The sequence below is a fragment of the Phyllopteryx taeniolatus genome, chromosome 2 (assembly GCF_024500385.1).
Source record: "Phyllopteryx taeniolatus isolate TA_2022b chromosome 2, UOR_Ptae_1.2, whole genome shotgun sequence".
Taxonomy (NCBI): domain Eukaryota; kingdom Metazoa; phylum Chordata; class Actinopteri; order Syngnathiformes; family Syngnathidae; genus Phyllopteryx; species Phyllopteryx taeniolatus.
Genome location: NC_084503.1, coordinates 33,164,654 through 33,191,948, shown reverse-complemented (window position 1 = coordinate 33,191,948; position 27,295 = coordinate 33,164,654). Strand labels below are relative to the sequence as shown.

General features: G+C 41.7%; 1 protein-coding gene across 4 annotated transcripts in view; it reads left to right on the top strand.

Moving 5' to 3' along the window:
* Positions 1–27,295, top strand: part of LOC133474272 (MAM domain-containing glycosylphosphatidylinositol anchor protein 1) — a 271,446-nt gene that overhangs the window by 33,648 nt on the left and 210,503 nt on the right. The window contains exon 1 of one of the 4 annotated variants that reach the window (XM_061765796.1): positions 23,040–23,265. The exons of the other annotated variants lie outside the window; for them this stretch is intronic. The gene's annotated coding sequence lies outside the window, so the exon portion shown is untranslated. Of the gene's footprint in view, positions 1–23,039; positions 23,266–27,295 lie in introns of those variants that run through there. 4 annotated transcript variants of the gene reach the window in all.

Sequence of the window (27,295 nt, the reverse complement as noted above, 5' to 3'; positions counted from 1 at the left end):
AGAGGATTCCGAATGCCACTCCCGTTGATTCACCTCACATAGGTACGCTTCCTACCCAACAAAATGGACGAGCGTCATCTTCTCACAAAGATCTGTAAAGACTTTGGACGTGCTTGACGGAGACATGGCTTTGTGAATGCATCGGCGATGGCGCTGTGATGCTTCCATGCTTCCAACTACACTGGGCAGACCCCATCACGGAGTTATCGGGGAAAACAAAAGGCGGCGGGATATGCTTCTATATCAACAAAAAATGGTGTACCCGTGTGACAGAGCTTAACACACACTGCAGCCCGGACTTGGAGTCGCTGTTTTAGTCATTCTACTTGCCGCATAAGTTTGCGTCATTCAGACTCGTGGGTGCCTATATATTCCTCCCCAGGCTAATATGAACACCGCGCTGCTAACACTTGCTGAACAAGTAAATTAACTTTTAAAAAAAGCACCCAGATTCACCCCTCATTATTCTCAGGGACTGTAAAAAGCAAATCTCAACCACAAACTCCCTAAATACAAGCAACACATTGACTGTCCTACCAGGGAAAACAACATTCTAGACCACTGCTATATTATGCTAAATGATGCATACCGTGCTATCCCCGTGCAGCTCTGGGCTCGTCTAATCGTTGCTTAATTCATTTAATACCAGCATACAGACAAAAACTTAAATGCGCGAAGCATGTGATGAAGGCAGTGAAGAAGTGGACCAATGAAGCAAAGTTAGAACTTCAAGACTTCACAGATTGGACTGTCTTTGAAACTTCAACTGGCAGCCTAGATGAATATACAGACAGTGTCACATCCTATATCAATTTCTGTGAAGATGTGTGGGTACCAACAAAGATATTTGGCACGTTTTAAACATAAGCCGTGGTTCACTGCCAAACTTCAGCAACTTCGCCAGGCTAAAGAGGATGCCTATCGAAGTGGGGACAGAGCCCTGTACAATCGGGCTAGAAACCATCTGACAAAAGAAATTAACATCGCAAAGAGAAATTATGCAGAAAAGCTGGTCTACCGCTGTAGAGTATGTCAGTCTGGTGTAGATTTACAATCGCTAACCAACTACCAGCGACCACCCCCCAAAGCAGACAACAATAAAGGACTAGCTGACGACTTGAACACCCTCTACCGTAGATTTGAAAAGGACACTTTCACACCCCACACCCACCCAGCAGCACCACCCACCACCATCACACCTCTGACTCCCCCTTCTACGTTGACCATCCATGAACAGGATGTGGGACGTATCTTCAAACAACAAAAGATCAACAAAGCGGCAGGACCAAACCTTGTGTCCCCATCCTGCTTCATAGTCTGCACGGACCAGGTCGCTCCAGTCTTCACAGTGATCTTCAATAGATCTCTGGATTTGTGTGAAGTACCATCCAGTTTCAAACGCTCAACCATCATCCCAGTCGCCAAGAAACCTGCAGACTTGGGTCTGAATGACTACAGGCCTATTGCCCTGACATCTATGGTCCTTTGAACGCCTCAGGCTGGACCACCTCAAGAGCGTCACAGGTCCCCTGCTGGACCCCCTGCAGTTTGCCTTCTGAGCAAACAGGTCTGTGGATGACGCAGTCAAGATGGGACTCTACTCCGTCCTAGAACACCTCGACAGCGCAGGGACCTACGCAAAGATCCTGTTCGTGGACTGGATCTCTGCGTTCAGCACCATCATTCCAGAAATCCTCTCCTCCAAGCTTCTCTAGCTCAACGTCTCACCTCCCATCTGCCAGTGCATTTACAGCTTCCTGACGGGCAGGAAACAGCAGGTGAGGCTGGGGGACACACTATTTATCCACACACACCACCAGCACTGGAGCACCCCAAGGATGTGTCCTCTCTCCACTGCTCTTCTCTCTCTACACGAACGACTGCACGTCAACGTACCCGGCTGTCAAAGTCCTGAAGTTTGCAGAGGACACCATAGTCATCGGCCTTATCAAAGACGTGACGAGTCTGCGTATCGACAGGAAGTGGAGCGGGTGGAGCTGTGGTGCAGCTGACACAACCTGGAGCTGTAACACACTCAAGACTGTAGAGATGATCGTGGTCTTCAGGAGGCATCCTTCGCCACAGCGGCCTCTCACGCTGTCCAACTCCCCTGTGTCAACCGTCGAGCCCTTTAAGTTCCTGGGAATTACAGTCTCTCAGGACCTGAAGTGGGAGACCAACATCAACTCTATCCTCAAAAAGGCCCATCAGAGGATGTACTTCTGAGGAAGCACGGCCTTCTACAGGAGCTCTTGAGGCAGTTCTACACAGCAGTCATCGAATCAGTCCTGTGTTCTTCCATCACAGTCTAATTTGGTGCTGCCACAAAAATGGACAAACTCCAACTGCAGCGGACAATCAAAACTGCTGAAAAAATTGTCGGTACCCCCATCCCCACCCTTGAGGACTTGAGGACTAAGACAAGAGCATGCAAAATCCTCTTGGTCCCTCCACATCTTGGTCACCACCTCTTCCAGCTATTTCCCTCAGGTAGGCACTATCGAACAATGCAAACTAAAAATAGCAGACATCTCTCTTGCCATTAACTTATTAAACAGTTAACTGACGATTCCATTGTAACATGCTGCCAATTTTGTCTTGAGATTGTTGTCACATCTCTTTCGGGCCAATTATACATTATTCGTGCACTCACTGCAGTAGTCTTCTCACTCCACACTATTTGCGTATCTGTTGTTGACCAATACTGGCCACCCGTGCTTGAGAAGTCTCTGCACCATTTGCACAATGGTCACTGTACCAGATTATTGCTCTATTAGTCATTTCAAACTGCTCTAAATTGCTAGAGGACTTTGCGTCATTTGCACAATTGTGAAAAAATAAATAAATAAAAATAATACTAATTGTGCGGTCACAGTTCTGAGGAGTGGGGTTCCATCCCCGGTCCCGTCTGGTTGGAGTTTGCATGTTCTCCCCGTGCCTGCGTGGGTTTTTTCCGGGCACTGCGGTTTCCTCCCACATCCCAAAAACATGCATTAATTGGAGACTCTAAATTGCTCGTAGGTATGAATGTGAGTGCGAATGGTTGTTTGTTTATATGTGCCCTGCGATTGGCTGGCAACCAGTTCAGGGTGTACCCTTGTGAGGATAAGCGGCTCAGAAAATGGATGGATGGATGGATGGATGGATAATAATTGTATCGTCATTACCACATTACCTGCCATTGCTCAGTGACTCTCCGTTGTGTGTTTTAATGTTTTCTCAAAAGTATTTTCAGTCAAATGGCCGTCTGTTGTCGTACTAGAGCGGCTCCAACTACGGGAGACAAATTCCTTGTATGTTTTTGACATACTTGGCAAATACAGATGGTTCTGATTCTGATGTTAATGACTTATAACAACAATTATCGGCAATAATTAAACCATGTAGGAAATAGATATGATGATATCGATATGCAGCACATTATTTATGTAATTTTTCTACAAATGTTCACATTTTCGAATGTTCACTTTTGCAATATTGCAATGAAATCGCAATGACCAATCATTGGTGAGCTATTTTTAGATGACAGCTCCTCATGTGGTGCACGCAGGGACCCTGTTGGTGACCACTTGCCTTTATTTAGTTTAAACCATACGTGTACAGCAATCTATGATCTATGATAGTTTATTTTAATTTCAAACTCATCTTGTAACATTACCCTTAAAAACAGATCATTTGAATAAAAAATAAAAAAAATGCTTCAGAATAGTGCGTGTGCATGTACATGAACATGCGGCACTCTCCGTAACCTCCAATAACAACCTTATCTTAACTTAGCTCCTACCTGACATAAAAAGATGGTCTTGTCTATATGTATCACTTTAACATACTTCCTTGACACCAATTACTACTTTCCTACATATTCAGGGCTTTGGCGCCATCTTTTGGCATCTAAAGGCGTTACACAATGACCACAGAAATCACGGATAGGTGACTTTTTAAGCAACTAGCTGAGGATAGGCTCCACAGGAAAAAAAAACACAAATAGGTAAATATGTGAATAGCGAATGTTGAATATTGTATTGCTCTTGAAAACTAAGTTAAACACAAATTTATAAACCTGACAAGGCATTCAACATTTAGTGTTTCACTTTACTTGAAAAAAGCTACATAATCCATAGTAAAAGAGAAAACCATGTAGAAGTTATAAATAGTCCACCGGAGGGATGTGTTTTTTGTTGTAATGTGCATGTTTGGGCATTTTCTGCACTTTCATCTTCTTCCCACTTGTAGAATCGCTGCGTTTTCATCTTGGCACTGGCAGCTTTGAACACACGCCTAAGAAAATAAATTGATTTGAAACTTGTTGATGCAATATAGATGTTCTTTCACCACCGGCGCGTCGGCTGTCGGCCAAGGCGTTGATTCATGTGCGCTGGCTCCACTTTTAAAAGCGCAACGATCACCTTCAGTTGTTTGTGGAGGCTTCTCTGTTGTTGTCTGTTGTTGTCCTTGAGCTTGACAAGACATATTTAATTTACGTCTTTTATTAACGATAATGCCCGCAGGAGAATAATTGTAAGCGAGGAGTCCTGCATAACTTCACTAAATCTCCTCTTCTAAATTGGACATGTTATTGGGAATCGTGTTTTCCACATTCTGCCAAAGATGGTTGGCGTTTTATGTCAGCACGCTTGACAAGAGACTATATGATATCCACTGATGTGTCCTTGAACCAAACACCCAAACTGCATGAGAATGCTGTTGCCAAGTGGGATCCATACACAGCTCATATGTAGATCAATATTACTCGGTTAAATAAAATTATTATTACAAAGTCAATAATAGTGGAGTCTGTTGATAGCAGCCTTACACTGCCACTCATTATCACTTCTTGTCAAGCATGAGAATACGATTGAAGTCAAGTCAGTTGTGAAAAATCTGCGCTGTTTTCATGGGACATTCGAAAGATCAACTGGTTCTGTTAAGTAATAAGAGAGTCTTTGGAGATTTTCCATCATGAGTCATCAGAGGTTTTCCAGCCTGACCCTCGCATCACGTTTGGAAATAATGATAACAATATTGTTGGAGTAGAAAATGTTATCCATTGATTCATTTTCTATAGCACATTTCCTCATCAGTCCCGAGTGAGCTTGAAGCTATGCCATCTGACTGTATGCCAGAGGCGGGGTTCACCCTGGACTGGTCATCAGTAATCGCTGGGCGCATCTAGGCAACCGACCATTCACATTCACACCGATGGACAACTTACAGTTTTTGTTTTTGAAATATGGAAGGAAGCAACAGTAGCCAAAAAATAATCATAATAAATAAATAAATAAAACACTAGCATTGCGAGAACAAGAGCAAACTATAAAGGAAGGTCGGACCCAAGGTTTTGTAACCTGAATCTCAGAACTGTGCGGCAGTCGTACAAACCCCTGATTGAGCACAAAACATAGTGGAACTTAGATGAAAATTGATTACTCTAGTTTGGTATAAAACAGGCATACTGTATTGGTTTGCTTTAGTAGGATTTTATACTGTTATGCACTGTTATTAGTCGGAAAGAAAAATGTTGATTAGTCGAAAACAAAAATATTTTTGGATTACTTTTGTATAATACTGAACAAAAACTAATATATGGTAATGACAGAATACATTTTAATTAATAGTAAGCTGAAGGTTCTGGTTTACTTCAGCAAACTTTCGCACAAAAGGTTAAGCCCCATTAATAAATAAGGAGAAACAATATTTGGTAGAAAAATTACATTTTAGGTTCATTTTGTAGAATTTTGCACAAACAAAAATGCACTCCAATTATTAATGAAGCAGTTTAATTAATAGTTAACTGACAAATGTATTTGTTACGTCATACAAAAAATACTAATGTATGAATATCAATTTCAGAATCATTTATTAATTGGGTTGGAAAATTCCAAGAATTTACAAAGTTGGAAAGGTCCTATGGAATTTAGAATTACAACAAAAAAATAAGAATAACAACAATAACAAAGCTTGTAAATTTAAGTGAATACACTGGAAACATTGCCAATTGCAGGTTGTTTTCGAACACAAATTGGACAGAGTGATGCGATACTTGTTTTGACATACGGTGGCCACAAAGGCTAGGAAAAAAAAGCACAATACCGAAGCCAGGGAGAAACAAACAAACAGAAACAAATTGATGATGACACTATTCACAAAGGACATTTTTAACAAATGCCTTGCTTTGATATCTACTGCTTCAAAAATCAAATTCCAAAAAAAGAAGGTTTAAAGTTAAGGGAGAGAAACGTATCAATGGGCCAATTGTAAGCAACACACTTGCTCCCATGACCACATGATTGTATGTAGTGAATTTTTAAATATCAAATACAAACGCACATGCACACACGGAATAATTACCCACAGGACTCATTCCATGAGCTGAATAATGAATTACACCCACCATACCAGCAGGAGTGTTTCATAGGAGGAAAATTTAGAGCAAGGATCCATCAGCCATATTTACTATGAGGACACACACAGGCTTACTGTACAAACTCTGCCACAAGCCTACACAACCACAAACAAACACACACACATAGTATTGAACAGGAGCAGAGGACACTGTGTGTTCTGCTGTGGTTCTAATGGCCCCATTATTCATCAGCATATTGCGCTTAAACAGCCAGCAAATATACAAAGAGTAAAACCAACAAAAACAAATAAACACATGCATTTATTTATAAATCCACATATTTATTCTCAAATTACTCTCAATAAAAATGTCCATAATGATCCGAATACTAACCTTAACTCAAACATTCCTGTAGCATGTGAAATTGCTTATTTGCTGATCGTTTGATGGGTGAACTGAATTGAATAATTTAGCACATCGAGCGTGAGGCTGACCCAGGCGAGCAACAAGACTGAAAGTAATGCCTGTCATAAAAACTGGAGTGTTGCTCTGAACATGTGAAGTATCACACCTACATTAACATCCATAAAACTATACATGAAAGATTTTAATCTTCAGAGAAGACACAAGCTGTGAGATTTTTGTCATGTCTACTTGGTCTGTTGAGAGTTTTTGGCCTGTTCCACACTGTTAGACATTCCTGTAAATTCTGCAGTTATTTACCACATACCATAGAATAAGATACTTTAAAGTGATTTTACAGAAATTAACTACAGTTTCCACTGCATCATGGGATTTTGGTTGACGTCACACAGAGAGTTACTGTATTTTGTAGCAGAGGCTGTGTGGCTCCCAGCATGCCTTGCGCCACGAAATGTTGAACTGTTGCCATAATAGAGACGTTAATTCTGAATGTTTATGAACGATCTGGATTATCATACCATTAATAATGTGTGTTTATGTTACCCGTAGTTCGTTGAATGCGTGTCTTATTTAACTCTCGCATTACATTTACAGTATGTAATGCAGCCCTATGGGGGGCACAAGTCAGTGCAAACTGTAGGCCGGTCCCAAGCCCGGATAAATGCAGAGGGTTGCGTCAGGAAGGGCATCCGGCTTAAAACCTTGCCAAACAAATATGAGCGTTCATCCAAAGAATTCCATACCGGATCAGTCGTGGCCCGGGTTAACAACGTCCGCCACCGGCGCCGTCAACCTGCAGGGCGCTGTTGGAAATTCAGCTACTGTGGGTCGAAGTCGAAGTCAAAGAAGAAGAAGAAGAAGAGGTGGAAAGCGGGTTCTTCGGCAGAAAGAGAAGAGGAAAACACAGAGCCTAGAACTGAATGTGGGGACTTTGAATGTTGGGACTATGACAGGAAAATCTCGGGAGTTGGTTGACATGATGATTAGGAGAAAGGTTGATATATTGTGTGTCCAGGAGACCAGGTGGAAAGGCAGTAAGGCTAGAAGTTTAGGGGGAGGGTTTAAATTATTTTACCATGGTGTAGATGGGAAGAGAAATGGAGTCGGGGTTATTTTAAAAGAAGAGTTGGCTAAGAATGTCTTGGAGGTGAAAAGAGTATCAGATCGAGTGATGAGGCTGAAATTTGAAATTGAGGGTGTTATGTGTAATGTGATTAGTGGCTATGCCCCACAGGTAGGATGTGACCTAGAGGTGAAAGAGAAATTCTGGAAGGAGCTAGATGATGTAGTTCTGAGCATCCCAGACAGAGAGAGAGTCGTAATTGGTGCAGATTGTAATGGACATGTTGGTGAAGGTAATAAGGGCAATGAAGAAGTGATGGGTAAGTACGGTATCCAGGAAAGGAACTTGGAGGGACAGATGGTGGTAGACTTTGCAACAAGGATGCAAATGGCTGTAGTGAACACTTTTTTCTAGAAGAGGCACGAACATAGGGTGACCTACAAGAGCGGAGGTAGAAGCACACAGGTGGATTACATCTTGTGCAGACGATGTAATCTGAAGGAGGTTACCAACTGTAAGGTAGTGGTAGGGGAGAGTGTGGCTAGACAGCATAGGATGGTGGTGTGTAAGATGACTCTGGTGGTGGGGAGGAAAATTAGGAAGACAAAGGCAGAGAAGAGAACCATGTGGTGGAAGCTGAGACAGGACGAGTGTTGTGCAGCTTTTCGGGAAGAGGTGAGACAGGCTCTCGGTGGACGGGAAGAGCTTCCAGAAGACTGGACCACTGCAGCCAAGGTGATCAGAGAAGCAGGCAGGAGAGTACTTGGTGTATCTTCTGGCAGGAAAGGAGAGAAGGAGACTTGGTGGTGGAACCTCACAGTACAGGAAATCATACAAGGAAAACGGTTAGCTAAGAAGAAGTGGGACACTGAGAGGACCGAGGAGAGGCGAAAGGAATACATTGAGATGCGACACAGGGCAAAGGTAGAGGTGGCAAAGGCAAAACAAGAGGCATATGATGACATGTATGGCAGGTTGGACACTAAAGAAGGAGAAAAGGATCTATACAGGCTGGCCAGACAGAGGGATAGAGATGGGAAGGATGTGCAGCAGGTTAGGGTGATTAAGGATAGAGATGGAAATATGTTGACTGGTGCCAGCAGTGTGCTAGGTAGATGGAAAGAATACTTCGAGGAGTTGATGAATGAGGAAAATGATAGAGAAGGGAGAGTAGAAGAGGCAAGTGTGGTGGACCAGGAAGTGGCAATGATTAGTAAGGGGGAAGTTAGAAAGGCATTAAAGAGAATGAAAAATGGAAAGGCAGTTGGTCCTGATGACATACCTGTGGAGGTATGGAAGCATCTAGGAGAGGTGGCTGTGGAGTTTTTGACCAGCTTGTTCAATAGAATTCTAGTGCGTGAGAAGATGCCTGAGGAATGGAGGAAAAGTGTACTGGTGCCCATTTTTAAGAACAAAGGTGATGTTCAGAGCTGTGGCAACTATAGAGGAATAAAGTTGATGAGCCACACAATGAAGTTATGGGAAAGAGTAGTGGAGGCTAGACTCAGGACAGAAGTGAGTATTTGCGAGCAACAGTATGGTTTCATGCCTAGAAAGAGTACCACAGATGCATTATTTGCCTTGAGGATGTTGATGGAAAAGTACAGAGAAGGTCAGAAGGAGCTACATTGTGTCTTTGTAGATCTAGAGAAAGCCTATGACAGAGTACCCAGAGAGGAACTGTGGTACTGCATGCGGAGGTCTGGAGTGGCAGAGAAGTATGTTAGAATAATACAGGACATGTACGAGGGCAGCAGAACAGCGGTGAGGTGTGCTGTCGGTGTGACAGAAGAATTTAAGGTGGACGTGGGACTGCATCAGGGATCAGCCCTGAGCCCCTTCCTTTTTGCAGTGGTGATGGATAGGCTGACAGATGAGGTTAGACTGGAATCCCCGTGGACCATGATGTTTGCAGATGACATTGTGATCTGCAGTGAAAGCAGGGAGCAGCTGGAGGAACAGTTAGAAAGATGGAGGCATGCACTGGAAAGAAGAGGAATGAAGATTAGCCGAAGTAAAACAGAATATATGTGCATGAATGAGAGGGGTGGTGGGGGAAGAATGAGGCTACAGGGAGAAGAGATGGCAAGGGTAGAGGACTTTAAATACTTGGGGTCAACCGTCCAGAGCAATGGTGAGTGTGGTCAGGAAGTGAAGAAACGGGTCCAAGCAGGTTGGAACGGGTGGAGGAAGGTGTCAGGTGTGTTATGTGACAGAAGAGTCTCTGCTAGGATGAAGGGCAAAGTTTATAAAACAGTGGTGAGGCCAGCCATGATGTATGGATTAGAGACAGTGGCACTGAAGAGAAAACAGGAAGCAGAGCTGGAGGTGGCGGAAATGAAGATGTTGAGGTTCGCTCTCGGAGTGACCAGGTTGGATAAAATTAGAAATGAGCTCATCAGAGGGACAGCCAAGGTTCGATGTTTTGGAGACAAAGTTAGAGAGAGCAGACTTCAATGGTTTGGACACGTCCAGAGGAGAGAGAGTGAGTATATTGGTAGAAGGATGATGAGGATGGAGCTGCCAGGCAAGAGAGCTAGAGGAAGACCAAAGAGAAGGTGGATGGATGTCGTGAGGGAAGACATGATGGCAGTTGGTGTTCGAGAGGAGGATGCAGGAGATAGGCTCTCATGGAAAAGGATGACGCGCTGTGGCGACCCCTAACGGGACAAGCCGAAAGGAAAAGAAGAAGATTACATTTACAGTATGTTGCACTTTGTTTTGATGAAACGCTGACTGTGGGTCGATAGAGTGGCTCCAACTACCGAAGACAAATTCCTTGTGTATTTTTGAGATATTTAGCAAATAAAGATGATTCTGATTTTTATTCTGATTTTTAAAAAATATATAGTAACTCTCTGTTTATGGTGTGTGATGTCAAACAAAATCCCATGATGCAGTGGAAACTATATTTAATTAAAGCATAATCACTTCACAGTATTTTACTGCATGGTATGTGATAACTGGAGAATTTACATAAATGTCTATGTATACTGTAATATATGTTCCCAGAATGCATTGTAATATTCATGGCTCCAGTGTTTACGCGAATCGGTGTAAATAACAAGCCATGTATATAGCAAGAGACACGTGCAGGAAAATACAATAATACAAAAAAGAGAATGAAAAAATTAAATCTATTGTGTAGAAATCCTGAACACGAGCAATGGGGCACCGTTGCAGAAAAGCATCATTGTATATGATTCTATTACAACCCCAATTCCAATGAAGTTGGGACGTTGTGTTAAACATAAATAAAAACAGAATGCAATGATTTGCAAATCATGTTCAACCTATATTTAATTGAATACATTACAAAGACAAGATATTTAATGTTCAAACTGATAAACTTGATTGTTTTTAGCAAATAATCATTAACTTAGAATTTTATGGCTGCAACACGTTCCCAAAAATCTGGGACAGGTGGAAAAAAAGACTGAGAAAGTTGAGGAATGCTCATCAAACACCTGTTTGGAACATCCCACAGGTGAACAGGCTAATTGGGAACAGGTGGGTGCCATGATTTGGTATAAAAGGAGCTTCCCTGAATTGCTAAGTCATTCACAAGCAAAGATGGGGCGAGGTTCACCTCTTTGTGAACAAGAGCCTGAGAAAATAGTCGAACAGTTTAAGGACAATGTTCCTCAACATACAATTACAAGGGAATTTAGGGATTTCATCATCTACGGTCCGTAATATCATCAAAAGGTTCAGAGAATCTGGAGAAATCACTGCATGTAAGCGGCAAGGCTGAAAACCAACATTGAATGCCCGTGACCTTCGATCCCTCAGGCGGCACTGCATCAAAACCGACATCAATGTGTAAAGGATATCACCACATGGGCTCAGGAACACCACAACACACAACTCAGAAAACCAATGTCAGTACATACAATTCGGCGCAACATCCGTAAGTGCAACTTGAAACTCCACTATGCAAAGCAAAAGCCATTTATCAACAACACCCAGAAATGCTGCCGGCTTATGTGGGCCCGAGCTCATCTAAGATGGACTGATGCAAAGTGGAAAAGTGTTTTGTGGTCCGACGAGTCCACATTTCAAATTGTTTTTGGAAATTGTGGACGTCGTGTCCTCCGGGCCAAAGAGGAAAAGAACCATCCGGACTGTTATGGACGCAAAGTTCAAAAGCCAGCATCTGTGATGGAATGGGGCTGTGTTAGTGCCAATGGCATGGGTAACTTACACATCTGTGAAGGCACCATTAATGCTGAAAGATACATACAGGTTTTGGAGAAACATATGCTGCCATCCAAGCAATGTCTTTTTCATGGACGCCCCTGCTTATTTCAGCAAGACAATGCCAAACCACATTCTGCACGTGTTACAAGAGCGTGGCTTCGTAGTAAAAGAGTGAGGGTACAAGACTGGCCTGCCTGCAGTCCAGACCTGTCTCTCATTGAAAATGTGTGGCGCATGTGTGAAGCATAAAATACGACAACGGAGACCCTGGACTGTTGAACAGCTGAAGCTGTACATCGAGCAAGAATGGGAAATAATTTCACCTCCAAAGCTTCAACAATTAGTGTCCTCAGTTCCCAAACGTTTATTGAATGTTGGTAAAAGAAAAGTTGATGTAACACAGTGGTAAACATGACCCTGTCCCAGCTTTTTTGGAACGTGCTGCAGCCATAAAATTCTAAGTTAATGATTATTTGCTAAAACAATCAAGTTGATCAGTTTGAACATTAAATATCTTGTCTTTGTAGTGTATTCAATTAAATATAGGTCGAACATGATTTGCAAATCATTGTTTTCTCTTTCAACACAACGTCCAAACTTCATTGGAATTGGGGTTGTATAGACACGTGAGTTTAGTAGTAGCAATGTGTGTGTCCATTGTAGGAAGCTCATTGTAGAGGTCAAGAGACAGGAGCCAATTGCTGCTTTCACAGAGCGTCACCTGATTGAAGCAAGCTAATCAACTTGTATTGAGCAAATAATGATTCACAGCTGGTGTATGACTACAGTAACCTACTGGCAACACTTTTGCCAGTAAGTTATTGTAAAAACCCTATGAAATGTCTAATTATTATTATTAGTGTGTAGTTTCATGTTTAAGTTTAGTTAAGCTTTTGCCGATCCAAAGACAAGTCTACACATTCAAAAAGAAACTTGACCTTTACTCTGGTTCCACAGATGTGTGGAGCGTCTGGCAATATTGCTGTGTAAATATATATAATTCACCAATAAGGCAGGGAAAAGCCATTTTATGAGGTCCTTGGGAATATTTAGAAAGACATTAAGAGCGTGTGGTTGGCAGTAAGTCTGTTTGCCTTGAATCCGTGCAAATAACACAACAGAGGCTTTCAGAGTGGACGTAAGCTGGGCTTTAATTAATCCATTTGTCAGCTGAGTGAGCCCCAAGTGTGCGAGTCATATGCCTCTTGTGCCAGTGACTTTGATATTCACAAGTCTGCTTAATTGCCATGGCAACGCTGACGCAGGGAATGTTGCTGATGTGGCTACCAGGACAGAAGCAAAGTAGTAGTTAACTGTTGTATTGTGTGTGAGCTGGGGCGAGAGGCGGGGTACACCCTGGACTGGTCGCCATCCATTGTCAACCAACCATTCAAATTCACCTGGACAATTTAGAGTCTTCAGATAACCAAATATGCATGTCTTTGGAATGTGGGAGGAAGCCGAAGTGCCCAGAGAAAACCCTCCCAAGCACAAGGAGAATAAGGTACACAATATTATTACTATGGCGACCCCAGATTGCCTATTTTAGTGCTGGACCTGCCAGGACACCTCTTACAATATTGCTGATTTTCCACTGTACAAATGGGTCAACTCAGCTCGGTTTTCCACTTCAAAACAGTACCTCAGGAAACTGCCAAAAAACATGCTGCCTTGAATGCATCAGTGAGAACAAGACACACTGAAGCAAGCAACAACAATGTAGGAGAATAATAGGCATTGTAGTTAAATTTTTATCCAAGAGGAGACTGAGGGCAGCGAGACAAAGGACTGCAAAGTGGATTTAAGGGTATAATACTGCATTGTCAAGCGTGAGGATGTGGAGAATCTGCTGGGCCAATGAGAGCTCAGCAGTGGTTGACATAACAGTATCTGCTTAGCATACTTGGAACCCTGGCTGACCAGGTACTTTGCAGTACTCGGTCGTAACTGTTTTTGCGAATGGTAAATCATCACTCGCGAGTGAAGCTGCTGAACTCGGTACCGTGCAGTGAGAGTCACTATTGTGTTACTGGTAGCTTCAATCTCATGCCACTGGGTACAGTGCATGGTTAATGATTATTGGGTACACACATTGCCATGACATCTTTTGCTTCCGACCGCGACTATTTTTTCCACAAAATGTCCATTTGTACTTACCCCAGTGACTTAAAAGGTGAATTACACAGAAGAACAAATAGAAAGAACTGTTCCTTACTGGGTACTCCGGTTTCCTCCAACATCACAAAAACATGCGTGGTAGGTTGATTGACGACTCTAAATAGCCCGTAGGTGTGAATGTGAGTGTGAATGGTTGTTTGTTTCTATGTGCCCCGCGATCGGCTGGCGACCAGTTCAGGGTGTCCCCCGCCTCTCGCCTGAAGATAGCTGCCCACGACCCTAGTGAGGATAAAAGGATGGATGTTCCTTTTCGTATTTTTAATGTATGTCTGTAATTATGACATGGCCTTTTCTTGACCTCACTGTTTATAATAGATGGTGAGAGCAGAGCAGCTGTACTTATTCATCAACACTCTAAATGGAACTCAATTAGATGTTAAATGCTACAAAAATGATTGTCACACTATATTTAAAGAGTCAGCCTTGTGTATGTGTGTGTGGGGGGCGCTGATTTGGAGAGGGGGTGTTGGTTCTTCTGTATTTAAACGTAGTATCTTTTACACCAGGGGTGTCAAACTCATTTTTATCACAGGCCATGTTGTAGTTAGGGTTTCCCTCAGAGGGCCATTATGATGGTGAAACCATATAAATGGGTAATCGCCTCATATTTTTGCATATACACAACAAATTGATTGATAACCAATTTCTAAATTAGAAGTATAAGTAATAGGTTGTTCAGTTACTGTAAAAAAAGGGGATTGGTAACAAAAAAAAATGCTTGCTAAATTTTAACATTATTGATTACATAAGACAATTTGATATTTTGGTTCAGAATCATGGACGTTGATGCACATGATTTGCTTTCGTGGGCCACATAAAATGATGTGGCGGGCCAGATTTGGCCTTCGTTAGACACAAAAGCTTGCTGAGCTTTCCACTTAAACCCTTAATTCCCAATTAGCATGACCTGGATCTTATTTTTCAAAGGCATTATTGCGTTTGCGAAGGTTTTAAAAGCATTTGAGGCTTTAAAGGACAACGTGGGAGCTATTCAGAGGTTTCCTTGATGCGCCTCTCTGCCTGCAACAGGGACAGAAGCGGGAGAACGAGATGAGCCACCTAATTCCATGTGGCCTTCGGAGTTTCCCTCATCTTTGTCTCCCTCACTTTTATACGTGTAGGCTTGTCGCACTCCGAGTAACGTGATGAAAGCTAACCAGTGTTGGGGACTAATTACATGGAACTAGATTAGGTAATTTAAATAGAAAATGTATGTAATTGTGGCGGCACGGTGGACGACCGGTTAGAGCGTCTGCCTCACAGTTCTGAGGACCGGGGTTCAATCACCGGCCCCGCCTGTGTGGAGTTTGCATGTTCTCTAATGTAATGTAAACAATTACATTACTGGGAGAAAATGTGTAATAAAATCACAGTTGCTTTTGGAAATTTCCTTCCATCCATCCATCCATTTTCTGAGCCGCTTCTCCTCACTAGGGTCGTGCTGGAGCCTATCCCAGTTGTCATCAGGCAGGAGGTGGGGTACACCCTAAACCGGTTGCCAGCCAATCGCAGGGCACATACAAACAAACAACCATTCGCACTCACAGTCACACCTGCGGGCAATTTAGAGTCTCCAATTAATGCATGTTTTTGGGATCTGGGAGGAAACCGGAGTTCCCGGAGAAAACCCACACAGGCACGGGGAGAACATGCAAACTCTACACAGGCAGGGCCAGGGATTGAACCCGGGTCCTCAGAACTGTGAGGCTGATGTCGTCCACCGTGCCGCCTGGAGAATTCCATAATTACAATTTTAGTTACATTTAAAAACATATCTTCAAAAACTTTTTTTCATACCACTTCCTCCTTCTAAAGCCGGTTGGCTGTCTGGTCTGCAGTTGTTTCAAATATGACATACTTTTCCAAATATGAGCACGAAGCAGCACTTGGGGGTGCAATCTACTTGATCTGTCTGTCTGTCTGTCTGTCTATCTATCTATCTAGCTATTTGTCTGTTATTTCGAAAAGGTTAAACGCATAGACACGTTTTTTAACACAAAAATGAACAATGACTTTTGACGTTTCATCTTTATAATTTTTTGACTTTTTTATGGAACCTTCACTTATCTGGGTTGTAATATAAAGCAATATTAACACTTTAACTAATGCAATACTTTAACTAATGCAATACTTTAACTAATGCAAGTGTAAAAAAAGTTAGCCCACCAACTAGTAATTTTTCCAAAAAGCTCTTTGTTAACTTTGATTACAAATAACGTGTATGGTGATGCTGAAGTCTTTTATTGCAGGCCCCCTTACATGATGTAACAACTGTTAAAAATCAGACTTTTGCGGCTTATTTTTCCTGAAAATATAGGCAGAACTTCGGTGTATGACTTCGGTGTTGTTGCTTTTAGTGCCTGCCCTTCCCAATGCGATGAATTTAGCAGAAAACCACATTTATAGTCACAAAAAAAGAGTGCAAGACCAGAGCAACTGAATGGATTTCGAGTGAAATCCCTTGAAAACCCCAGTTTATGTTCTACAGCTGATCAGGTTTCATCAGAGGATTTAATAGGCTAATTAACCGTATTACTGAAAGAGTATTATACGTGTTTTGGACAGCGCTGTGACCTAAAGAAATAGCCGAGCATCATTTGGCGCGTGCAAGCATTTAATGAAGGCTGGTAGATGGCTTCTTGCCTTTGGTACATTAAGCATTAGCATGCTGCACTTGAGCTCAGCCTCGATCAATTTACACGGCCCCAAAGACATGACAGGAAAATCTCGGGAGTTGGTTGACATGATGATTAGGAGAAAGGTTGATATATTGTGTGTCCAGAAGACCAGGTGGAAAGGCAGTAAGGCTAGAAGTTTAGGGGCAGGGTTTAAATAATTTTACCATGGTGTAGATGGGAAGAGAAATGGAGTCGGGGTTATTTTAAAAGAAGATTTGGCTAAGAATGTCTTGGAGGTGAAAAGAGTATCAGATCGAGTGATGAGGCTGAAGCTTGAAATTGAGGGTGTTATGTGTAATGTGATTAGTGGCTACGGCCCACAGGTAGGATGTGACCTAGAGGTGAAAGAGAAATTCTGGAAGGAGCTCGACCAAGTACTTCTGAGCATCCCAGACAGAGAGAGCCGTGATTGGTGCAGATTGTAATGGACATGTTGGTGAAGGAAATAGGGGTGATGAAGAAGTGATGGGTAAGTACGTCATCCAGTAAAGGAACTTGGAGGGACAGATGGTGGTAGACTTTGCAAAAAGTAAGGAAATGGCTGTAGTGAACACTTTTCCAGAAGAGGCACGAACATAGGGTGACCTAGAAGAGCGGAGGTAGAAGCACGCAGGTGGATTACATCTTGTGCAGACGATGTAATCTGAAGGAGGTTACCAACTGTAAGGTAGTGGTAGGGGAGAGTGTGGCTAGACAGCATAGAATGGTGGTGTGTAAGATGACTCTGGTGGGGGGAGGAAGATTAGGAAGTCAAAGGCAGAGAAGAGAACCATGTGGTGGAAGCTGAGACAGGACAAGTCTTGTGCAGCTTTTTGGGAAGAGGTTAGACAGGCTCTCGGTGGACGGGAGGAGCTTCCAGAAGACTGGACCACTGCAGCCAAGGTTATCAGAGAGGCAGGCAGGAGAGTACTTGGTGTATCTTCTGGCAGGAAAGGAGAGAAGGAGACTTGGTGGGGAACCACACAGTACAGGAAATCATACAAGGAAAAAGGTTAGCTAAGAAGAAGTGGGACACTGAGAGGACTGAGGAGAGGTGATACAGGAGGAATACATTGAGATGTGACATAGGGCAAAGGTTGAGGTGGCAAAGGCCAAACAAGAGGCATATGATGACATGTATGCCAGGTTGGACACTAAAGAAGGAGAAAATGATCTATACAGGTTGGCCAGACAGAGGTTATAGAGATGGGAAGGATGTGCAGCAGGTTAGGGTGAATAAGGATAGAGATGGAAATATGTTGCCTGGTGCCAGTAGTGTGCTAGATAGATGGAAAGAATACTTCGAGGAGTTGATGAATGAGGAAAATGAGAGAGAAGGGAGAGTAGAAGAGGCAAGTGTGGTGGACCAGGAAGTGGCAGTGATTAGTAAGGGGAAAGTTAGAAAGGCATTAAAGAGGATGAAAAATGGTAAGGCAGTTGGTCCTGATGACATTCCTGTGGAGGTATGGAAGGTGAGGTGGCTGTGGTGTTTTTTGACCAGCTTGTTCAATAGAATTCCAGCGCGTGAGAAGATGCCTGAGGAATCGAGGAAAAGTGTGCTGGTGCCCATTTTTAAGAACAAGGGTGATGTGCACAGTTGTGGGAACTATAGAGGAATAAAGTTGATGAGCCACACAATGAACTTATGGGAAAGAGTAGTGGAGGCTAGACTCAGGACAGAAGTGAGTATTTGCGAGCAACAGTATGGTTTCATGCCTAGAAAGAGTACCACAAATGCATTATTTGCCTTGAGGATGTTGATGGAAAAGTACAGAGAAGGTCAGAAGGAACTACATTCTGTCTTTGTAGATCTAGAGAAAGCCTATGACAGAGTACCCAGAGAGGAACTGTGGTACTGCATGCGGAATTCTGGAGTGGCAGAGAAGTATGTTAGAATAATACAGGACATGTACAAGGGCAGCAGAACAGCGGTGAGGTGTGCTGTAGGTGTGACAGACGAATTTAAGGTGGAGGTGGGACTGCATCAGGGATCAGCCCTGAGCCTCTTCCTGTTTGCAGTGGTGATGGATAGGCTGACAGATGAGGTTAGACTGGAATCCCCGTGTACCATGATGTTTGCAGATGACATTGCGATCTGCAGTGAAAGCAGGGAGCAGGTGGAGGAACTGTATGAAAGATGGAGGCATGCACTGGAAAGCAGAGGAATGAAGATTAGCCAAAGTAAAACAGAATATATGTGCATGCATGAGAGGGGTGGTGGGGGAAGAGTGAGGCTACAGGGAGAAGAGATACCAAGGGTGGAGGACTTTAAATACTTGGGGTCAACCGTCCAGAGCAATGGTGAGTGTGGTCAGGAAGTCAAGAAATGGGTCCAAGCAGGTTGGAACGGGTGGAGGAAGGTGTCAGGTATGTTATGTGACAGAAGAGTCTCTGCTAGGATGAAGGGCAAAGTTTATAAAACAGTGGGGAGGCCAGCCATGATGTACGGATTAGAGACAGTGGCACTGAAGAGGAACAGGAAGCAGAGCTGGAGGTGGCGGAAATGAAGATGTTGCGGTTCGCTCTTGGAGTGACCAGGTTGGATACAATTAGAAATGAGCTCATCAGAGGGACAGCCAAGGTTCGATGTTTTGGAGACAAAGTTAGAGAGAGCAGACTTTGATGGTTTGGTCACGTCCACAGTAGAAATAGTGAGTATATTGGTAGAAGGATGAGGATGGAGCTGCCAGGCAAGAGAGCTAGAGGAAGACCAAAGAGAAGGTTGATGGATGTCATGAGGGAAGACATGAGGGCAGTTGGTGTTCGAGAGGAGGATGCAGGAGATAGGCTTACATGGAAAAGGATGATGCTCTGTGGCGACCCCGAAAGTGACAAACTGAAAGGAAAAGAAGAAGAAAGACACGCAGCCATATGCACTAGATTTTTTGTGGCTCCAAGCGTCGCTCATAACTCTGTTTTTATTCATAAATTAACGGCTGCTCACTCTGAGAAAACGATCTTGGAGAAGGCTATGTTTTCACGAGAGGAAGCTGGATGGAGATGGAGCTCAATCCAAGGGAGAAACCTTAACATAGTAAGCGTGTGTGGGAATGTGCAGACATTAATTACTCCATAGCTTGTCCATAGCTGCTCACACACGCATGTACATTATACAGTACATGCTTGAGCAAGTAGTATGCATGCAAAAGTGTGTGAAATTTTCCTCTGAACTAGTTTGCTACCATTAAGTCAATTTTAAGTGGAAACAAGAATTGCTGTTATTTTTCTTTGCTTTGGGTCACTGTAGCATTTCCCCCCCCCGTCTTCATTAACTCCAATTTACTTCAACATCTGTCGATTTCTGATGCAGATCTTATCCTAAGCCCAAAACCTGTGTAAACTTGTACGACTCTCCAGGTGAGAGAGGTTTTTCTCCATGATTTCGTCATTCACTTCAAGCGAAACCATAAATCTTCCTCTTCTCTGTTGTCCTGCCCATTTTTCATCCTTGTCTCCACTGCTGCTGCTTTACTTCCTTTCTGGCTCCTCATTTCCTCCTCTTGTACTTTCTCCTCATCACATTCTACCTTCTCTCTCCTTGAATCTGCTTCAATCAGGAAACATGTTTTTTTTTTTTTTTTTTTACCGTGTTTCCTCTTGGAACCTAGGTATATTGAGTGGGAAAACACGGCTAACCACCTCACTTCTGACACCAATTTTCACAAACCCTTGGGAATCCTTGTCTACTTGATTGTGAAAACTTATACACTGGCCACGACACAGAATGAAAGCCTGATTTTGTACACAACTGCATTGGCTTTGTGTGCTGTCACACTACCTCCCCCTTCTGCAATTGGGCCCACGTCTCACACTTGTTCTAATTGTCCTGGGCTCACCTGAACTGAAGGTTTTTCTATCTGGGTATACCAGTAATGGCGTCACAGGAAACCATCACATTTCTTGCACCAAATTTCACAGAACTCTGAGGCTCTGCCTCAACTCTCAATCTGGGTTAGGTTGGAAATTTGTAGGTCATACACTGACCACAGCACGTACTGTAGCATGGTAGGCAGACCACATCTACAGTACAACTGTCGGCCTTAACACTACTCTCCTTATCAAAAGAGGGCCTCATGTCCCATACTTGTTCCAGTCATCCTAGTACATCACCCAGTGGTGGACCGTGCATTTCCTCTCTGGGCCTTCAATAGATATTATCATTTACCAGACTTAATCCACCTTCATAAAACCACCACTACTATGTCGCAATTTTAGAACCCGTCAATACTATACAAAAACACAATATAACAGCATGCAACTGTGCCACATACATCATAGACAACATTTCAGAATCAACTCTAATCTAATAAAAAGACAAAACCATTTCAATAAAATACATCATACTCAGTGACATGGTGGGCGACTGGTTAGCACATCTGCCTCACAGTTTTGAGGACCTGGGTTCAAATCCAGCCTCGCTTGTGTGGAGTTTGCATGTTCTTCCCGTGCCCGTGTGGGTTTTGTCCGGGTACTCTGGTTTTCCTCCCACATCCCAAAAACATGCATGGTTGAAGACTCTAAATTGCCCGTAGGTGTGATTGTGAGTGCAAATGGTTGTTTGTTTAAATGTTCCCTGTGATTGGCTGGCGACCAGTTTAGGGTGTACCCCGCCTCTCACCCGAAGATATCTGGCATAGGCTCCAGGATCCCCACGACCCGAGTGAGGATAAGCAGTACAGAATATGGATGGATGGACATCATACTCAACCAGAGATTATTAATTGTAGTCATCTGTGCACATTGCTACACTTGTTTTGCTGGTCAAGTTTTGCTCGAACCAACCAATCACAATACAAAAAGAAAATTAAACAGATCTATTCGTTTAAGTTAGATCAGACAAGCGCGACTGATTCTGAAGACCCTGGCCAAATGAAACTGACATGTCAGCACATCAAGGCCCAAATCTGTTTGGATGAAAAAACGCTAACATCCAGATTAAGCTATGAAATGAAGAGAATAGCCTAGACTTCGGTATGAATTAATACAATTTCATTGAATCAATTTTCAAATTTGTTTGGAAATGTAGGTCAGTGCTTCTTTTTCGGCCAGCAGAGAAGAACTTGCTAGCCCCGACCACTTCCCTATTAGTATAAATACGGTACCAGTCAAAGGTTTTTCCAGAAAGTGTGTCAAACTCTTGACTGGTACTGGATATGATTATTATTAAATCACTTGTTTAAGGCTTGTGATTGGTCAAGTGTTCACTGTTGATTTGGAGCATACTTGATAGTTTGCAAACATGTTTTCAACACTGTTGTAAAGGGCAAAGATTTTTTTGTTTTTGTTTAATAGCCTTGAGGGCTCTTACCTCTTTGGCCATTTGCAGCAATGCAGAGCAAATCTTTCCCAACCAACCCCCCTGAGCTGCAACATGGGCAACACAAACACTTATTTACCATGTGATCTATTTACAAATAAGGTCTTTTAACTTTTTTGCTTACATCCTTTTCCCCGGGAGGTGAGGATGGCAGTGTTGATCAATTGGGAAGAGGAGTGCTGTGTGCAGCCAACACATACCCACATGCGCGCGCACACGAGTACATTGGGCTTTGTTACCTAATGTACACACAAAGGTGCTCAGATAATGTTGAGCACAGTCATGCACTCAGTTGAAGGACAATGTCAACCTTTTCTTTCTCCAGCAAAACAGTCTCCACTCTCAGGACTGGGCCAATGGAGTTATTTAGTGTTGACCAAGTGCTACACATATCCTTTTGTCTTACCCTGTGTATTTGTGTGTTTGTGCTGACAAGAGGCAGCAAATCTTGTGCCTGCAGAGGATTCTTGCCAGTGCTGTAGTCGTTTGTAATTTTCAACTGACTTTAACACTCAATTGATTTTGGAATGTTCTTTCCACATGAGTCACTGGTGGCATAATAGTTCACTTGCCTGACTTCTGTGCAGGGAGTATGGGTTAAGTTCCCACTTGCAAATCTGAAAAGTTGCCTGTCTCTCTGTTACTGTACTTAAGTAGATTTTGTAGGTATCTGTACTTTACTTGAATATTTATTTTTACTTTTACTCCTTACCTTTTAAACACAAATAACTGGACTTTATATACCTTACATTTTTTAAATGAGCTCGTTACTTTTAAAACCTTCTAAGGTTACTGACGACGCAACGCCGAAAAGCCGGAAGCAAGCAAGTCCTCGTATGTACGACACTCCCCTTTGAGTAGCGTGCCTACAGCAACGCAATGCTAGTGGGGGCAAATAATCAGTGCATTCCATATAGCAAAGCTACTGGGAGGGCAATATGTCGGCGGATTCCATGTTTGTGAACGGACGACAACGGTTGTAAACCTAAACAACAAGGATGCCTGCATATTGTGCTGCGTAAGGTTGCACTCACGTCGAACAATCACAACACTGGAGCTTCTACCCGGGAATAACCTTTCACAGGTACGAATATTTTTGGTTCTTTTTTTCAAAAGTGCTGCAATGAATAAACCACGTTAGTTTTTTTCGAACGCTAGCTTGTTGAAGTATGACTTTCTGGCAGTTAATTATGTCACGTTTGAGCATTAACATAACATTTCCACCACATTCATTTGCCCACTGCCAAAACCAAAACGTTTTTTTTCTTCTTTTTTAAAAAAGGCACTGAAAATAATAATTTATAATAATAATAATTTATAATAATAATAAGTTTCAGTCAAAATTTTGGAGATTATTTCTTGGTCGAAGCAAATAACCAAATGTTTTTTTGTTAAAAAAAAGATCTGACATAACACAATAGGTAGGGTAAAATTAGTACATGATATGTCCCTTGCCACCGCTATAAAAATTTCATACTGACTTTGAAGTGACACAATATTTGAGGTCACACTTTTTTCCATTATGTCTTGTTATCCGCCTGCTTGGGATAGTTCAGGTCCAATTTCTAAAATTCCTGATAATTTGAGAAGAATCATTTTGATTGTGAAAACACTGACTCTTTTATGGCCAAGTAAGGAACGTTCTAATTAAAAATCCATAGATGTTGTTCGACTCTTCACCACTCGGAATTATCAACACATCTTTGGATGTTGTTGTCATGTTTTAATGAGTTCATGCCTCAGTACCATCTGAATGTTTGAGAAGGCCATATAAGAAGTATTACAAATATACTGTATTAGCTCAATTTCAAGCAGATGCTTAACCAACCATTGAATGCTAAAAGTATTAATTGTTTTAAATATTCAATGATGCACACACAAACATATACTGCACGCACACAAATTGCATCATATGCTCTGGATGGACCCTTGTATAAATGCAGTGGAGCCCCACCTCCCTCTTTTCGAATTTTATTACCTGTGCTTGCTGCTTATTGATCCAGTTATATACACGAGGACAAGCATCTGCTCAATAATTCATTTGGTTAAATATGACTTTTCCATTATTCAGGAGTGTGGCATGGTGTAATTAATATTGTAGCGATATGTGACAGGCTGGGTGGCATTTTACTGAGTGACAGCACATCGCTGCCTCTCACTTCTCTCTCTCTCTCTCTCTCTCCAATTCCCTGAGTCTCTCCCTCTACTAACTTCATATCTGCTTCTCTCTGTATATCTTCATTTAATTCCTTTTTTTCACCTTCTATTTAATTTCTTTCTCTGCACTGCACCTACTTCGTGATGGTTCTATCTGGATGCAGAATCCAGACTTCTAACTCCCTGACCTGTGATGCATGTGGAAACCATATGGAATATGGTGCCTTACCTCATATTGTTTCATTCTTCCATAGTGATGAGCAGGGTTGCCACAGTTATGATGCTACAATCTATTCTAACCTTGATATAATGCCCTTGAATAATATGCACACACAGCCAACAAGCAGGAATGAGAAGGGTTTGTGTGGTACAAAAAATATTCAATATTATGTTTACCTTTCCAGCTAAATGAGATAAAACGAACAAAACAAACATCAGCATGGTCTTACAGAAACATTAACAGATGCACAGCTTTTCAGAAAACCAAAATGTTTTACACAACAGTAATTCTGTCATTTTTAACAGACCAAAACCTAACCCTTCTAAACTCATTGAAACTTGGTGGCTAACCAAAACAGCAACAGCAAAGCACGTAAACAGTCTCTTAGGTAAATAAAACTGTGCAGACTCTAATGTTGTAAATGAGTTAGTTATTATTAAAGATGATTTTATGTTATGTGGAGCTGTCTTTTTTAATGATGGTTAGTGTTACAGTTGACGTGATCAATCCACAATGTTGTGTCACTTGTGTGCATCTACGTTTATGTTCTGGGAAGCTTTATGACTTATTAATTCTGCCCAGTCTGCCGTAGTTCTTGTCATTTCTCTGCATTTCTCTCTAATTCTCCATTTTCATTTGTTTAAACTCCACTTTTACTTGACATAACATGTAATATTCTAGTAACATTGTTTCATATTGCTCCAAAAATGTCTCCCCCATTCTGCAAATGAATAAATAAACTCCCCTACCACCATTTGGAGAAATATGGCAATAGATCGCTGATTGTGTCAATCAGAAGTGAGCATTATTATTTTTTTGAAAAAGTTCTTGTAGCGACTCTTATCAGATTGTGTGCAGGTGTTCCTAATGAAATGTTCGGTGAGTGTATCAGCTACTGTCGGTATGAATCGACTCCTCCCCGTTGAGCCGCCGCATTACTTTTAACTCAATCAGATCTCCTCTTTGGTCCCATCTTCTTCTCCGCGCTGCCAATTAGGAGACTTTTTTCCCCCCCCCTGTGCTTCAAAATCTTCCTCCACTTGTAGTTGTTTGACAACAACAGGAGTTAGGAGACTTCAAAAGAGACAGTTATGTTATCCACACACACAGCTTACACACACTCACACATACACAGCTTTTCCCAAGGCGCAGAGTGACACTACAGAGGTACTGGGATGACAAGATGAAAGCTCAAAGGCCCTGGTGCTTTTGGATTTGTGTGCTAAAACTACACCCAGAGGGATAATTAATAATGTCTCTGTGTTTCTAGTGTATCTACAGTTGTGGTCTAAAAATGTGTCATAGAGACATTGGTATGCATTCATTTGATTTATGTGTCAGTGTTTCTAACAGTTTTTTTGTGAAAGGTTTTGCCATCTTTTTTTTTTAACAATGATTTTGCATTCATACACTACCACAATGCAATTAAAATGATTAAAAAAGTCTGGATCTGATTGACATTTAGACTTTCATTATTCATTGGTTTCACAAATAGTATTTCGGTGTAGTTAAGCCGTAAAAGTAAAAACTTGACACGATCAATGAAACTTCTGAGACACCAATCCATCATTAAGCATTATTTTAGTTTTTTTGGCAGACAAGCTAGAATGAACTGTTTTGCAGCAAAAATCCATTATTTTCTCAATTTCATCCTGTTCTTGTAAATAGGGGTTTGGAGATTGTTTCGGATTGGATAAATTCATGCGAGACCTCAATCGACAGATTGATGACAACCTGTCACTGTGTGTCAAGATAATGCTTTATTTAACTAATCTCCCTTCGAGACAATGCGCATGACATCACTTTCGTCAGATGACATATTGTTCTATTGAATAAGTTCTATTAAATATTAGCTTTGTTACGAAGAAGCAGTTTGTCATGGTCAATAAACAACAAACTCTAGAAATAAACACTTTGACCGAAGATAACACTAAAGGCTATAAGACTGGCTCAAAACTACACTATATGGATAAAAGTACTGGGAACATGGAAGAATAGTGTATATGCAGTTGACCAGATACCCAAATAGAGTTTGATGGGGTTGAGGTCAGGGCTCTTAAGTTGCTCCACACCAAACTCATCCAAACATACTTTTATGAACCTGGTGGTGTACACTGGGAAATGATTTTTTTACCAGCCAATTGTTCCTATTCAATACAGTTGTCCAAAATGTCTAGTTGCTCATATAAAATGCATCTCAATACATTTGAATTTATTTCAGTCGTTCAATTTAAAAAGTGAAATTTGTTTATTATATACATTCACTACACAAATGGTGAAATATTGGTTTTAATATACAGTAGTTATGATGATTATAGCTTACATCTTATGAAAATTCAAAACTTACTATCTCAAAAAATTAGAAAATTACATAAGAAACAATAAAAATGATTTTTAATCTAGAAATTAGATAAGATTGTCTTTCTGAAAGGTATTTTCTCATGCCCAGTATTTAATAAATCTGAGTTTAACGTTTTAAATTCACCTACTGAAATAAATCAATATTTATAGGATATTCTAATTTATTGAGATACACATATATGGCTGGGGGGCTATTTAATTACTGTACTCAAAAGTAGCAGGCGTCTAGTTGGTAAACTATTCATCATTTTAGTAGGATAGTAGATAGTAGGCCCATCTGTTCTATATAAAAATTTCCTCAAATAAACAATGCAAGTTAATTACACTCTGTTAGACTAAGTATGCATTATAAATCATGTACTCTAGTTTATTATAC